Raw genomic sequence first — 13,426 nt, forward strand, 5'->3', positions numbered from 1 at the left:
AGAAAAGAAAAAGAAATGAGGCCTTCAAAGAAAACAATACAGTCCCTACAGTCAAACATGGTGGAGGTTTACTGATGTTTTCGGTTTCTTTGCTGCAGACTACCAAAGAATTATCGGGCGCAATGTAGGGCCCAGTTTCAGAAAGTTGGCTCTCCTTCAGAGGTTATGGGTCTTACAGCAGGACAATGACCCAAAGCACATGTCAAAAAGCACCCAGAAATTGTTTCAGACAAAGCGTTGCAGAGTACTGAACTAGTCCAGATCTCAATCCTATAGAGCACCTGTGGAGAGATCTCAAAACAGCAGTTGGAAAAAGGTACCTTTCCAATCTGAGGTACTTGGAGAAAGAAGAGTGGTTCAAAATTCCAGTAGAGAGGTGTAAGAAACTTATTTATGGTTACAAGACATGATTGATTTCAGTTATTTTTTCCAAGGGGTGTGCTAACATATATCAAATTGAGGTTGAAAATAGTTTTGTCCAGTCCATTTTTGGGGTTTTGTGTGGAGAGTGTCAGATTTAGCTTTTTGTTTCTCCACTTTTTTGTGTCATGTCATACCAATACCAACAACAGAAATAAACACGAGAATGCTTAAACATTTGTAATTGCAACAATTTTCAGGGCAAAGTGGTGCATTATCTGACAGAAATGCAGGGGTGCCAATATTTTTGGCCATGATTGTATATATTGTGCTTGTATACATATAGATATATATATACAGTTGTGGCCAAAATTATTCAACCCCCAATGCTGTAAAGGGGTTTAGGGACTATAGTGTACATTTGGAATTGTATTCAGAATCAAATCCTACAAGGACGTTGTAACTACCCAAATGCAACTAAAATGACATCAATTGTTTATGTAATACAGTAGTAAATGGTTCTTATGTGGTTTCTTCATTGCCACAATTATTCAACCCCTTAAAGACTACCACTCTGAAGAACAGAGGTTCATACAGGTGCTTTCCATCAGGTATTGAAAACACCTGTGGATGTCACCGAGCAGCAATCAAGCATAATAAGCACCAATTAGGCAGCTTTAAAATGACTGTGATACTCAGCTCCTTCTAGACATTTACTGGTGTGGTTACAAACATGGTGAAGGCAAGAGAATGGTCCAGGAAGACAAGAGAAGAGGTGATTTCTCTTCACAGGAAGGGCAATGGCTATAAGAAGATTGCAAAGATGTTAAACATACCAAGAGACACCTTAGGAAGCATCATTCGCAAATTCAAGGCAAAGGGCACTGTTGAAACGCTACCTGGTCGTGGCAGAAAGAAGATGCTGACTTCGACTGCTGTGCGCTACCTGAAGCGTAGAGTGGAGAGAAGTCCCCGTGTGACTGCTGAGGAACTGAGAAAAGATTTGTCAGATGTGGGTACAGAAGTTTCAGCCCAGACAATAAGACGCACACTGCGTAATGAAGGCCTCCGTGCCAGAACTCCCAGGCGTACCCCCTTGCTGTCTCCAAAGAATAAGAAGAGTCGACTGCAGTATGCCAAAAGCCATGTGGACAAACCACAAAAGTTGTGGGATAGTGTTCTGTGGACTGATGAAACAAAATTAGAACTGTTTGGGCCCATGGATCAACGCTATGTTTGGAGGAGGAAGAACAAGGCCTATGATGAAAAGAACACCTTGCCTACTGTGAAGCATGGTGGAGGGTCAATCATGCTTTGGGGCTGTTTTGCTTCTGCAGGTACAGGGAAGCTTCAGCGTGTGCAAGGTACCATGAATTCTCTTCAGTACCAGGAGATATTGGATGGAAACGTGATGCAGTCCGTCACACACCTGAGGCTTGGGAGACGTTGGACCTTTCAACAGGACAATGATCCCAAGCATACCTCCAAGTCCACTAGAGCATGGTTGCAGAGGAAAGGCTGGAACATTTTGGAGTGGCCATCGCAGTCACCAGACTTAAATCCGATTGAGAACCTCTGGTGGGACTTAAAGAAAGCAGTTGCAGTGCGCAAGCCTAAGAATGTGACTGAACTGGAGGCCTTTGCCCATGAAGAATGGGCGAAGATACCCGTAGATCGCTGCAAGACACTTGTGTCAAGCTATGCTTCACGTTTAAAAGCTGTTATAACTGTAAAAGGATGCTGTACTAAGTACTAAGATTGAATGTCACTTGGGGGTTGAATAAAACTGATAATGCTGTGAGCACAGAAAAGACATTTGTGGTTATTTCATTATAACTGTTATGTTATATTTGTCTGACCTACAAGTGCCTCTTTAATGTAAATGTAAGCAAGATGACTGAATGATCAAAAGCAATGTCAAACTGGCCAAAACACTCAATTTCAGTGGGGGTTGAATAATTTTGGCCACAACTGTATATTGTATATAGCATAGGGATTAGTTCTATCTCATGAAAGGGAACATTGTCCATGTTAATGAAGTGCATGTGCAATTAATATAAATAGAAATCATAAAAATATGCTTGACCCATCATAAAGCACGATTACATAAATAATGACATACTACAAAATAATACCCCCACATTCATGTGTGTCAGAAATTACTTTTGTATAGTCAAAAGTTTATCTTTAATTTTTGATCACATAGCGAAGGGTTCAAACCCGTTAGTTTTTTTTTGCTGTCAGTGTACAATGGGGAAATTTCCGTACTCCTCCTGCCCCACAGACACAAGACATTAGAGGAAATAAAAAAAAGGGCTTGACCCTTCCCCATTTTATCCAAAACTAAAACAAAGGTTTTACCTAAAAATACATTTTTATGGTAAATGAATGCATGAGTGTAACACGTTATATGCTATATATTGCTGAATTCACTTCATTTAGTTAGCTACATAAGGTTACATATAAAATTAGGAACTCCGACATGACCACAGTCAAAATATTTGGTATAAATGTAGATATAATGTTACATACTTAGCTGCATAGTTAGAATTGAATTCAATTAAATTAAATAGCGCTTTGCATCCACAGAAACTTTAGTCAATCCAAATAAAAGCATACAAGTGGATAAAGCATGGCCCAATTTGCTTATCAGGGTAAATGTTTCTTTAGTTCTCTAATGTCAGTTGGACAAAGACCTTAACATTCTACTATATGCTTTAAAAGTCATGCAAGCTTTTATATTTTATAGAAAATGCCCCTTCATTAGAAAAAAAAAAGCTAGATGGCTGCTGATGTGTGTGCCTGCTGACTGAACACATCACTTTCAGAATTGCTCCAAGACTCTAAATTGCCCTTTAGCTTTTTCATCTACATCTCAAGCCCTGATGAAGGGGGCAGTTTTGAGCTCCTGAAAAGTGTTGGATGTACTGTACATGCAGAATTTGTTTGAGTCATTTTCATGGAATAAATACCTAGTTGGACAACTTTTGGTGTGGCTCTTCTTCTTCCTCCCTTTATTACTAAATGTTTGCCAGAATTAGTAGCTGTGGAAGACATATTGAACTCAGTAAGCTTGTGTCTTTTTTGGCTAGGTTTCTTGGGGTCCCAAATGGCCTACAGGTATGACAATAAAATGAATGGACATTTTTACAAGACTGCAGTTTTTTAACATCTACTGGTGCCCCTTGACTGCATAGGCTATTTTTGGAAAAGAACTAAGCCTTTAATAAGCTTGCCTTCTTCTTGTTCCCAAGGACAAAGTTGGATTTGTAATTATAGTTCCTACATGTTCATTGTGTTGATATTAATGTATTTGAAGACTGTTGTTTCTTTTAGCAAACGCACATTGTTTTGTATTTTGCCAACCTGACTTACTACGTGCTTCGTAACTCTTGAATGATAAAATTATGCCTTCAGATTTGTGTTTTTAAATGCCCCTTTCTTGTATTGTTTTTTAATACGTCAAGAAAGCTAATCATTTATAGTTGTCTATAAGAATAAACTGTCTATTGTATTTACAAAAGAAAAGAAATTGAAAAATGCCTGCTTATTGTTTGCATCTTTTGTTTTTGGACAGCATTCCCTCGTGGCCTATCTGCTAAATTGCAGCCTTCAAATGGCCCTTCCTTTTACAGCTTATATTAAATAAAATCATTTTATGGCCACTATTTCCAGATGTTTCTGACAGAGCAGCCCGCATTCTCCTCTTCTTGGGTCCCCCACTGGTGCTCCTGGCCCTTCCCTCCTGTTAGGTGCACACACAGCAAGCAGCTTGCTTTGGGGGCACCTGCTACTCCGTGTGTCTATTCACACATGGAGCTGTGGTTCAGCCCCATCCCCTCTCTCTTCTCATTGGCTGTGAGTGACAGCAGTGGGAGCCAATGGCTCCCGCTTCTGTCTCAGCCAATGAGAAGAGGGATTCCTGGGATAGCCGAGACTCCAGTGAACATCAGTGGATCGAGAAGGGACTTAGATGAGTATTAGGGGGGCTGGGGGGGATGTTGCACAGAGAAGGTTTTTTACCTTCATGCATAGAAATCATGAAAGTAAAAGAAACCTTGGGCCTTTAGAACCATTTTAATGTTTGCCAAATATTATTATTATTATTATACAGTATTTATAAAGCACCAACAGTTTGCTCAGTGCTGTACATTACAAAGGGAGACAGATCATGTGACAGAACAATAACAATACAATGTGATACACGAGGGGTTCAAAGGGGCCTGCTCCTTCGAGCTTACAATATAGGAGGGAGGGGATAGTGGTACAGGAGGAGATAGCTGTGGGGGATGGGATGGTAGGAGGAGTGGAAGAGGTTGGCAATTAGCAGGGGGTGGGGTAGGCTTCCCTAAAGAGGTGGGTTTTCAGGGTGCGCCTAAAGGAGAGGAGAGTAGGTGATAGTCTGATGGATTGGGGTAGGGAGTTCCAGAGGATGGGTGACACCCTGGAGAAATCCTGCAGGCGTGCATGGGAGGAGGAGACCAGGGAACTAGAGAAAAGGAGGTCTTGTGAGGAGCGGAGTGTGTGTGTTGGGTGGTACTTGGATATTAGGTCGGTGATGTAATTTGGGGCAGTATGATGGACAGATTTATACGTCAGTGTTAGGATTTTGAATTCGATCCATTGTGCAATCGGAAGCCAGTGGCATTGGCAGAGGGGGGTAGCGGAAACGGAGCAGTTGGTAAGGTGAATGAGTCTGGCTGCCATATTCAGGATCGACTGAAGCGGGGATAGCCTGTGGTGAGGCAGGCCAGTGAGGAGGGAGTTGCAGTAGTCCAGTCGTGATATGATGAGGGAGTGGATGAGCTGTTTAGTGGTTTCTGGGGTTAGGAACGTGCGGATTTTGGCAATGCTGCGGAGGTGGAGTCTGCATGAGTTTGTTAGTGATTGGATTTGGGGCTGGAAGGATAGGTTGGGGTCCAGAATGACACCAAGTACTCTGGCCTGCGGGGCGGGCCTGATAGTGGCATTGTTGGACGTGATCAATGTATCAATGTGTATAATAAAAATATATGACCTGTGTAGTCCAAAAACATAAAACTATAGAAAGTGCAATCTGTGATAGAATCACCACCGTGCTACTGTATTCCAAATGATAACGTGCCCAGTATTCTCCACCACCCATATACTGTATATGAACAACTCACCTCAGCTCCATGACCCCTGCATTATCAGTAAGGTCAAGGCAAGTATTCCCCTCAGGGACAAAAGCACTGACCGCCACTTGACAGATCCTTACTCCTTATCCACCAGTCCCTGAAAGACTCAAGCACGCCAAATATATGGAAGGGAGCCATTTCTGAACTTCTGAATTTCTAAACTTATTTGTTTTGGTTTATTTGTATGTATGGATTGCATGGGTCGTTACTGACAAGTGGTGAAGATTTCATATCAATAGCACCTTTAGAAATATATTTACTGAGAAAAATGTACCCGCTGTACTAATATAAACCATATATATTTTATTGGTATAAAATATAAATAAAATCCTAAATAAAAGATCACAATCAAAAATCTCAATAAAAACCCCTCCCTCTACCTTTTTTTTTAATCAGATTTTTTTTTTTAATTGAAGTTTGGATCCATGTACACACACAATCATATAACCCCAATCTTCGACAGGGTGCAGTATTGGTAACAATAGTTTACAGCGTTACAATACAAAAAGGAGTACATAGCCATGTATACAAAAGATATAAGTACAGATCCCAAACCACAACATTTTCCATACAATGCTTCTTCCCTTTTTTTTTTATAAAACTTCACAACAAACAAAAAGATGGCAAAAAGTATAAGCACAAAATAGAAAACCAAAATAATCTAAACAAACAAACTATTCTTCCACCGAACTAAACTCTGAAAATCAAGCTGCCTCAGCCTATCCATGTGCAATGTAGTAGATAGAAGTTCAACGCCTGCCAGAAGCTAATTTTTAGCACATATACAGTTGTGTTCGAAATAATAGCAGTGTGTTGAAAAAAGTGAATAAAGCTCAAAATCCTTCAAATAGCTTTTATTTCCATACACACAAATGCATTGGGAACACTACACATTCTATTCCAAATCAAAACATGAAGAAAAATATATCAAATTTGTGTTGTTCCTCTAAAAAAATTTAAGAAAAGTGAATATTAGACTGTTCAAAAAAAACAGCAGTGTTTGTATTCTTCTTTACAAACTCAAACATTCACTATATGAACTGAAAAATGTTTGAAGATTTTGCTTTCCTTTGAATCACTTAATTAATATTTAGTTGTATAAGCACTGTTTCTGAGAACTGCTGTACATCTGTGTTGCATGGAGTCAACCAACTTCTGGCACCTGTGAACAGGTATTCCAGCCCAGGATGATTGGACTACATTCCACAGTTCTTCTCTATTTCTTGGTTTTGCCTCAGAAATGGCATTTTTGATGTCACCCCACACATTTTCTATTGGATTAAGATCCGGGGATTGGGCTGGCCACTCCATACCATCAATCTTGTTGGTCTGGAACCAAGATGTTGCATGTTTACTGGTGCGTTTGGGGTCGTTGTCTTGTTGGAACTCCCATTTCAAGGGCATTTCCTCTTCAGCATAAGGCAGCATGACCTCTTCAAGTATTCTGATGTATTCAAACTGATCCATGATCCCTGGTATGCGATAAATAGGCCCAACACCGTAGTATGAGAAACATCCCCATATCATGATGCTTGCGCAACCATGCTTCACTGTCTTCACAGTGTACTGTGGCTTGAATTCAGTGTTTGGGGGTCGTCTGACAAACTGTCCACGGCCACTAGACCCAAAAAGAACAATCTTACTTTCATCAGTCCACAAAATGTTGCACCATTTCTCTTTAGGCCAGTCAATGTGCTCTTTGGCAAATTGTAACCTCTTCAGCACGTCTTTTTTTCAACAGTGGGACTTTGCGGGGGCTTCTTGCAGATAGCTTGGCTTCACATAGGCGTCCTCTAATTGTAACAGCACTCACAGGTAACTTTACACCTTCTTTGATCTTCCTGGAGCTGATTGTTGGCTGAGTCCTTGCCATTTAGGCTATTCTTCTATCCATTCGAATGGTAGTTTTTCGCTTTCTTCCACGTCTTTCAGGTTTTGGTTACCATTTTAAAGCATTTGCGATCATTTTAGCTGAGCAGCCTATCATTTTCTGCACTTCTTTATATGTTTTCCCCTCTCCAATCAACTTTTTAATCAAGGTACGCTGTTCTTCTGAACAATGTCTGGAACGACCCATTTTCCTCAGAATTTCAGAGAAATGCACTGTAACCAGCATGTAAAACATTTGCTGCCTTCCTTCCTTAAATAAGGGCAATAATTGCCACCTGTTTTTCAAAGAATGAATGACCTCACTAATAGAACTCCACACTGCTATTATTTTGAACATGCCCCTTTCAATTAGTAATTCAATTACACAGAATCAGCAGCATGCATGTCATGACTGTTCAGTCTGTTGGATTTCTATTACTTTACTACACCTGCTAGTAAATTATTTGCCATGTAGAAATATCATTTCTACCAAAAACAGTGATTGATCAGGTTAGTGATGTCTGACTGCTATTATTTTGAACACAACTGTATATATGTCCCTAATACCTATCCAGGAGCTGATGGGGCACTAATTATATTAAAGCACACCTGAAGAAACTCCGCCACTTAACAGTCTATCCTTAACTAATTGGGTTGGGGCTAATCCCGGTGTATCTAACCAGGCATCCCAAATGGTTGTAAATTTCTGGGCACATCCTCTATGTTGATAAACTAGTTTCTCTCTAATTATGGTATCATTAACAGCATTAATCCACTGGATATAGGAAGAAGGGATGGGAGACAACCATTTCTGAGCTCTGAGCTTCCGAGCAAAAAACAGCACACGAAGGATGGCTATATAGACATGTGGAGTGTATAACTCCTCATCTATAGCTCCGAATAGGCAGATCTTGGGATCTAATGGTAAATTAAGACTCCAGATCCTGTTAATCATTGTTATAATATGAGACCAAAATCTTACCAATGTGGGACATTTCCATAACATATGAATAAGCGTGCCATTATTAATTTCACACCTAGGACAGAGAGGAGAGTCTCTCCTACTCCAATCATACAACCACTGAGGAGTGTGGTAAGTATGGTGGATGATAAAAAGTTTGGTAAGCTTCTGGGCTGAAGACTCCCTCTACCTTAAACAATAAATATATAAATCTCATGGGAGAATACTAAAAGAAATACACTGAATGCAAAAGGCAATACCCCACTGAGTTACTGACACCACACCTAAGAAAAAAGATATATGTCATCACACCCTCCTCTCCTCACACTGTTTTGAGCTAATTATGATATTACTGAGTATGGTGAAGTCACTTAATTAGTGCCAGCAGGCAACATTTTTTGGCACTAAGGAATAATATATTATTTATTACAGTGATTACGCTAATTGATTTTGTCAGACATAGACCTGTCAGTATATCCATTTGCCCGTAAATACACTGACGGGAAGTATCAATTACCTACCACAACGCTCCACAGCACTGTGGTACTTCATTGAGAACTACAAGCTGATATCCACAAAGGATGTTGGTTCTTGTAGTTCATTCATTCACAGAACTCTGTAAATGAATGATGCTGCTGTAAGCCCCGCATAGCCATGCTGTTTTTGAAAAGTGACAGCATCTACGGGGAGGTTCTCCCCATACTTCTGTCATGGGGGGGGGGGGGAATCAGGCAGCGGCTGTAGTGGGGGAAATATGTTACATGTTGTACAACGTGTCCCCAAAGGTGAACTTATCCTTTAACAGATCTAACAGGGCATTATTTGTATATAGGGCTTTTCAAACTCACATAAAACTGTCCTGCAAAACTAAACCAGTTTTTTTATAAGTAGAAGTAGTACCATTACACCTGTCAGTTTCAGAATAGTTAAAATCCTCTACTATTAAAATGATGCCAGCCTTTGAAGCCTCTTCCGTTTGTGTAAGAAGATGAGCCTGTACGTTCTCATTAATATTAACAAGCTAGCATTATACTGCAGAACGTATTTACATTTTAAACTATATATATATATAATTACACCTAAAAGTATCCACAACATCTCAATGATCATCCACAAGGTCATTTTTCATACAAATTAAACTCACAGATTTAACTGTGCCCAAACCACTTACATTCAAGTCATACCTCTGGTGATAACTGTCACAGTTGCTAGTGTTCTTATTTTGGCGCTCTATTGAATTTTCACATCCTCAAATGGCTGATGTCCTAGCTGATCATATGGCACCATGGCAACTGCAGATCTAAGATGGCAACGCCATTGACTGTAAAGGATAGAAGGGTTTAGTGCAAATTTAAAGGCATACTACGGTATCTTTTGTATATATTTTGTCCTTAAAAAAAAATATAACAAAATACCCATAAACATTAGCCCAATCAGGTAAAGAATTATGCCATATTTCTGTACCACCTCTTCTTTCAAGCGCCAACACCTCCTGCTCTCTCATTTTGCTTGTAAGAAGCACGTGAACACAAAAATAGCAAAAGCTAGTACAATAAAAATAGGCATTGAATAACCTAGACTCCACATGACTGAGGGAATGTTAGACCGATATCCCAAAAGAAGTCCTTGGTTGGAAGAACCTGGCTGGCCCCAAAATCCACATGACCTCTTGTGATGCACATGCTTCTCTTTCTTGTCTCCAAAAATATGGAACACATTCCCCACTTTAAAAGTTTAGTTCATAGAAAACATCTTAGTGATGCTGGAGAAATAAACCACCTTACAATGTCTTGTATATCTGAGAATGTATTGGTTAGAAATGCTTTTATTAGTTAGATATGCTTGAGTTCCAGTATCTGCATCTGGTGGGGCCATTATGAGAGGGTCCCACTCACCCTACTAGACTTTTATTTTCTATTAAAGAAAATGTAACAAGAGTTGCTGTTCGAACACACAAGACTACCAGGTAGACAGAAAAGATTAGGATTATGAGATCTTGCTGCTAGGTTTACTTAGTCTCAGTAGGACTATAATATATATATTTATTAACTGTCTTAAAGCAGAGCTGTCCATTAAAGTGGCCACAGGTCAGCCGCTATACATGCATACTTGCTCATTACGGAAGAATTACCCCTGGGTTTGGCCTCCTCCAGCATTAGCAGTATGCACGCTGAAGTTACAAAATTTTAGAACCTGGCTGGGAGTGTATATTGTGTACACACAAACAATATTGCTAGGAGGAAGATTAAATAGTTTTGTGCTCAGATTAGGCACACACATTTTTAAATCCTTTTTTTTTGGGGGGGGGGGGTGTTAACCACTTGCCCTCCTGAGGATTTATCCCACTTCCAGACCAGGCCATTTTTTGCTGGATTACTTTAACTGACAATTGCACGGTCATGCAATGCTGCACCCAAATGAAATTTACGTCCACAAATTGAGCTTTCTTTCGGTGGGATTTGATCGCCTGTGTGTTTTTTTATTTTTTGCGCTATAACAAAAAAAGACCGACATTTTTGAGAAAAAAAAACTATATTTTTTGACTTTTTGCTATTTACTACTTCAATTCCGGACACTTTCACCCCCTTCCTGTCCAGGCCAATTTTCAGCTTGCTATCACACTTTGAATGACAATTGCGCGGTCATACAACACTGTACCCATATGAATCTTTTAGTATTTTTTTTGAGACAAATAAAACTTTATTTTGGTGATATTTATTCACCACTGGGATTTTTATTGTTTTGCTATATCTGAAAAAGTACAAACATTTTGAAAAACAAGTGTTTTTCTTATGACATTTTTGCAAATAAATAATCTTTCTTCATAAATCTTGGCCAAAATGTATTCAGCTATCTTTTTAGGAAAAAAGAAAAACCCAAATTAGTTTATAACAAAAAATTATAATTTAAAATTTTTTTTTACATTATTAGTTTATTTTTTTATATTATTATTTGTTTTTTTTTAACAAACTGTCACCCTAGCAGTACAGTGTCACCATAGTGACACTACTACTTGTGGGGGGTGATGAAGATTTTTTTTTTTCTTTTACACTTATTGCTTTTACACCCATAAAGGTTTACTACCGTTCATGTGATCACTGATTGGCCAATCAGTGATCACATGATCGGAACCTCACACAGAGGTCCCGTACAGCAATTGGTGTTCTGCTGTGTCCGGAGCGTGCACAGGCAGGGAAGCAGCAGTTTGTTTATAAATGGCCACCCGTCCCTGCATTGCTCCCATCTGGCCGTTTATATACATGGGCCGGACGGGAAGTGGTTAAACATGTCCAGCAAAAAAATTTTTAAAAATCACATTTCCTCATAAATTTAGCCCAAAATGTTTTCTGCTACATTTTTTTTTGCTAAAAAAAATCCCAATACATGTAAATTATTTGGTTTACGAGAAAGTTATGGCATTTACCAATGGCATTATATATACTGGATTTTTTTTTTTTTACTAGTAATGGCAGTGATCAGCGACTTATAGCGGGACTGCAGCGGGCATTCTGACACTGTGGGGAACTGACTTGGTGTCACTGACATCCCCAGTGACACCAACACAGTGATCAGTGCTAATAAAAAGCACTGACACTGTACTAATGATACTGGGCAGGAAGGGGTTAACATTTGGGGCGATCAAAGGGTTAACTGTGTGCTGTTTCACTATGTGCTGTGTGTTTGCTTTCCACTGTAAGCACTCTGCTTTGTATGGCTCTGCTATGCAAAGCCATACAAAGCAGTATGCAGGAGCTGACAGGGGAGAGATCTGCGTTGTTTATACACAGGTCTCTCCCCCGTTGGAGATACTCGGCGATCACCGGGTACCGGTAAGAAATCAGAAATCACTAGCCGGGACCTGGTGATTGAAAGCTGAGGCTGCGAATGGCAGCACGAGCGCGCCCCCTACCTGGAACTGCAAAATCACGTGTATATATACGTGATTGTGCGCACCCATGCCGCCCTGTAGCAGTATTTCTGCTATAGGGCAGCACGGAAGTGGTTAATTATGTCTGGGAGGCCCAATTTTTTGACATATGAAAAGGCTAGAACACACTAACCTGTATTCAGGCTTATGGGTTTCATCAGCCATAGCCTTTTACAAAACTGTTTTTTACTTTTACACCTGTCTGTTCTTGTGTGTTGTGTCATGTGTTAATGTGCATTGTGTTAAGACAACCCATTCATTTTTAATGACTGCCAATGTACAAGAATGAACAAATATGCATCATTGTTTCCGACACGATGAATGATATTCTAACACATAGGGGATGACTTAGCCTGGCCATACATTTTCAATTAGATTTACCAAAAAAGCATATAATATGAGGTCAAACCTAAACAACACTTTCAGTTGTATCCAATTAGGCAGGCTCTTGCACTACATAGTTGAAGGTAAATCTAAAGGAAATTGGGCAGAAATTGGACAGAAAATTGTACAAAAATTGTATAGTGTATGGCCAGCCCTACTCACTCTTCAGTTTTAGTAAATCTGCCCCCATAGTGCGTTGGAGTATCGTTCATAATAAATTGCACCACAATATGCGTTAATGTATTATGGTAATGTAGGCATTACCGCATTGCACCACAACTGTGTTTCAGTGTGTTTCCTCCCTTAGCATATACCACACAGTGATTTGACTTTTTGGGGACGGCATTATTATTATATTATTATTATTAATATTATTATCAACAGGAACACACCTGGAAGCTATGTGAATGTGTAGTCAATTTCAAACATTTGCAAGGATTAGAGAATATGCAAAGTACTGGGTGGTAAATTCTGTAGATGTGAAAATACTACTAAAAGATTGAAATCTAGCTAACAGGAAATCTCACATTCTAATTTTTGCTGAAATAAAATCCTAATTCCAATAGGTGCACACAAAGCTAAAGCCTTTTTGCTTGATGATACTAGATTTATCTTGCTGATTTTCCATATTTTATTAAAGTAGAAGTAAACCCAATCAATAATACCTTGTGCAGTATAAGCTTCAGGCCTCATGCACACAGGGTGTTTAAAAAATGTTGCTTTTAGAGGCAGTTAGCGGTTTTTTCCTGCTTCTACACACCCCTC

General features: G+C 39.5%; 1 long non-coding RNA gene across 2 annotated transcripts in view; it reads right to left on the reverse strand.

Annotated features, from left to right (window-relative positions):
- The window catches only part of LOC149449461 (uncharacterized), an 88,619-nt gene that overhangs the window by 19,872 nt on the left and 55,321 nt on the right, over positions 1-13,426 (reverse strand). For both annotated transcript variants that reach the window (XR_016315398.1, XR_016315397.1), the window contains exon 3: positions 9,534-9,670. This is a non-coding gene — a long non-coding RNA (uncharacterized LOC149449461). The remainder of the gene's footprint in view (positions 1-9,533; positions 9,671-13,426) is intronic.

Source organism: Staurois parvus, unplaced genomic scaffold (assembly GCF_062004578.1).
Source record: "Staurois parvus isolate SC_StPar_1 unplaced genomic scaffold, SC_StPar_1.0 ptg000618l, whole genome shotgun sequence".
NCBI classification, from domain to species: Eukaryota; Metazoa; Chordata; class Amphibia; order Anura; family Ranidae; genus Staurois; species Staurois parvus.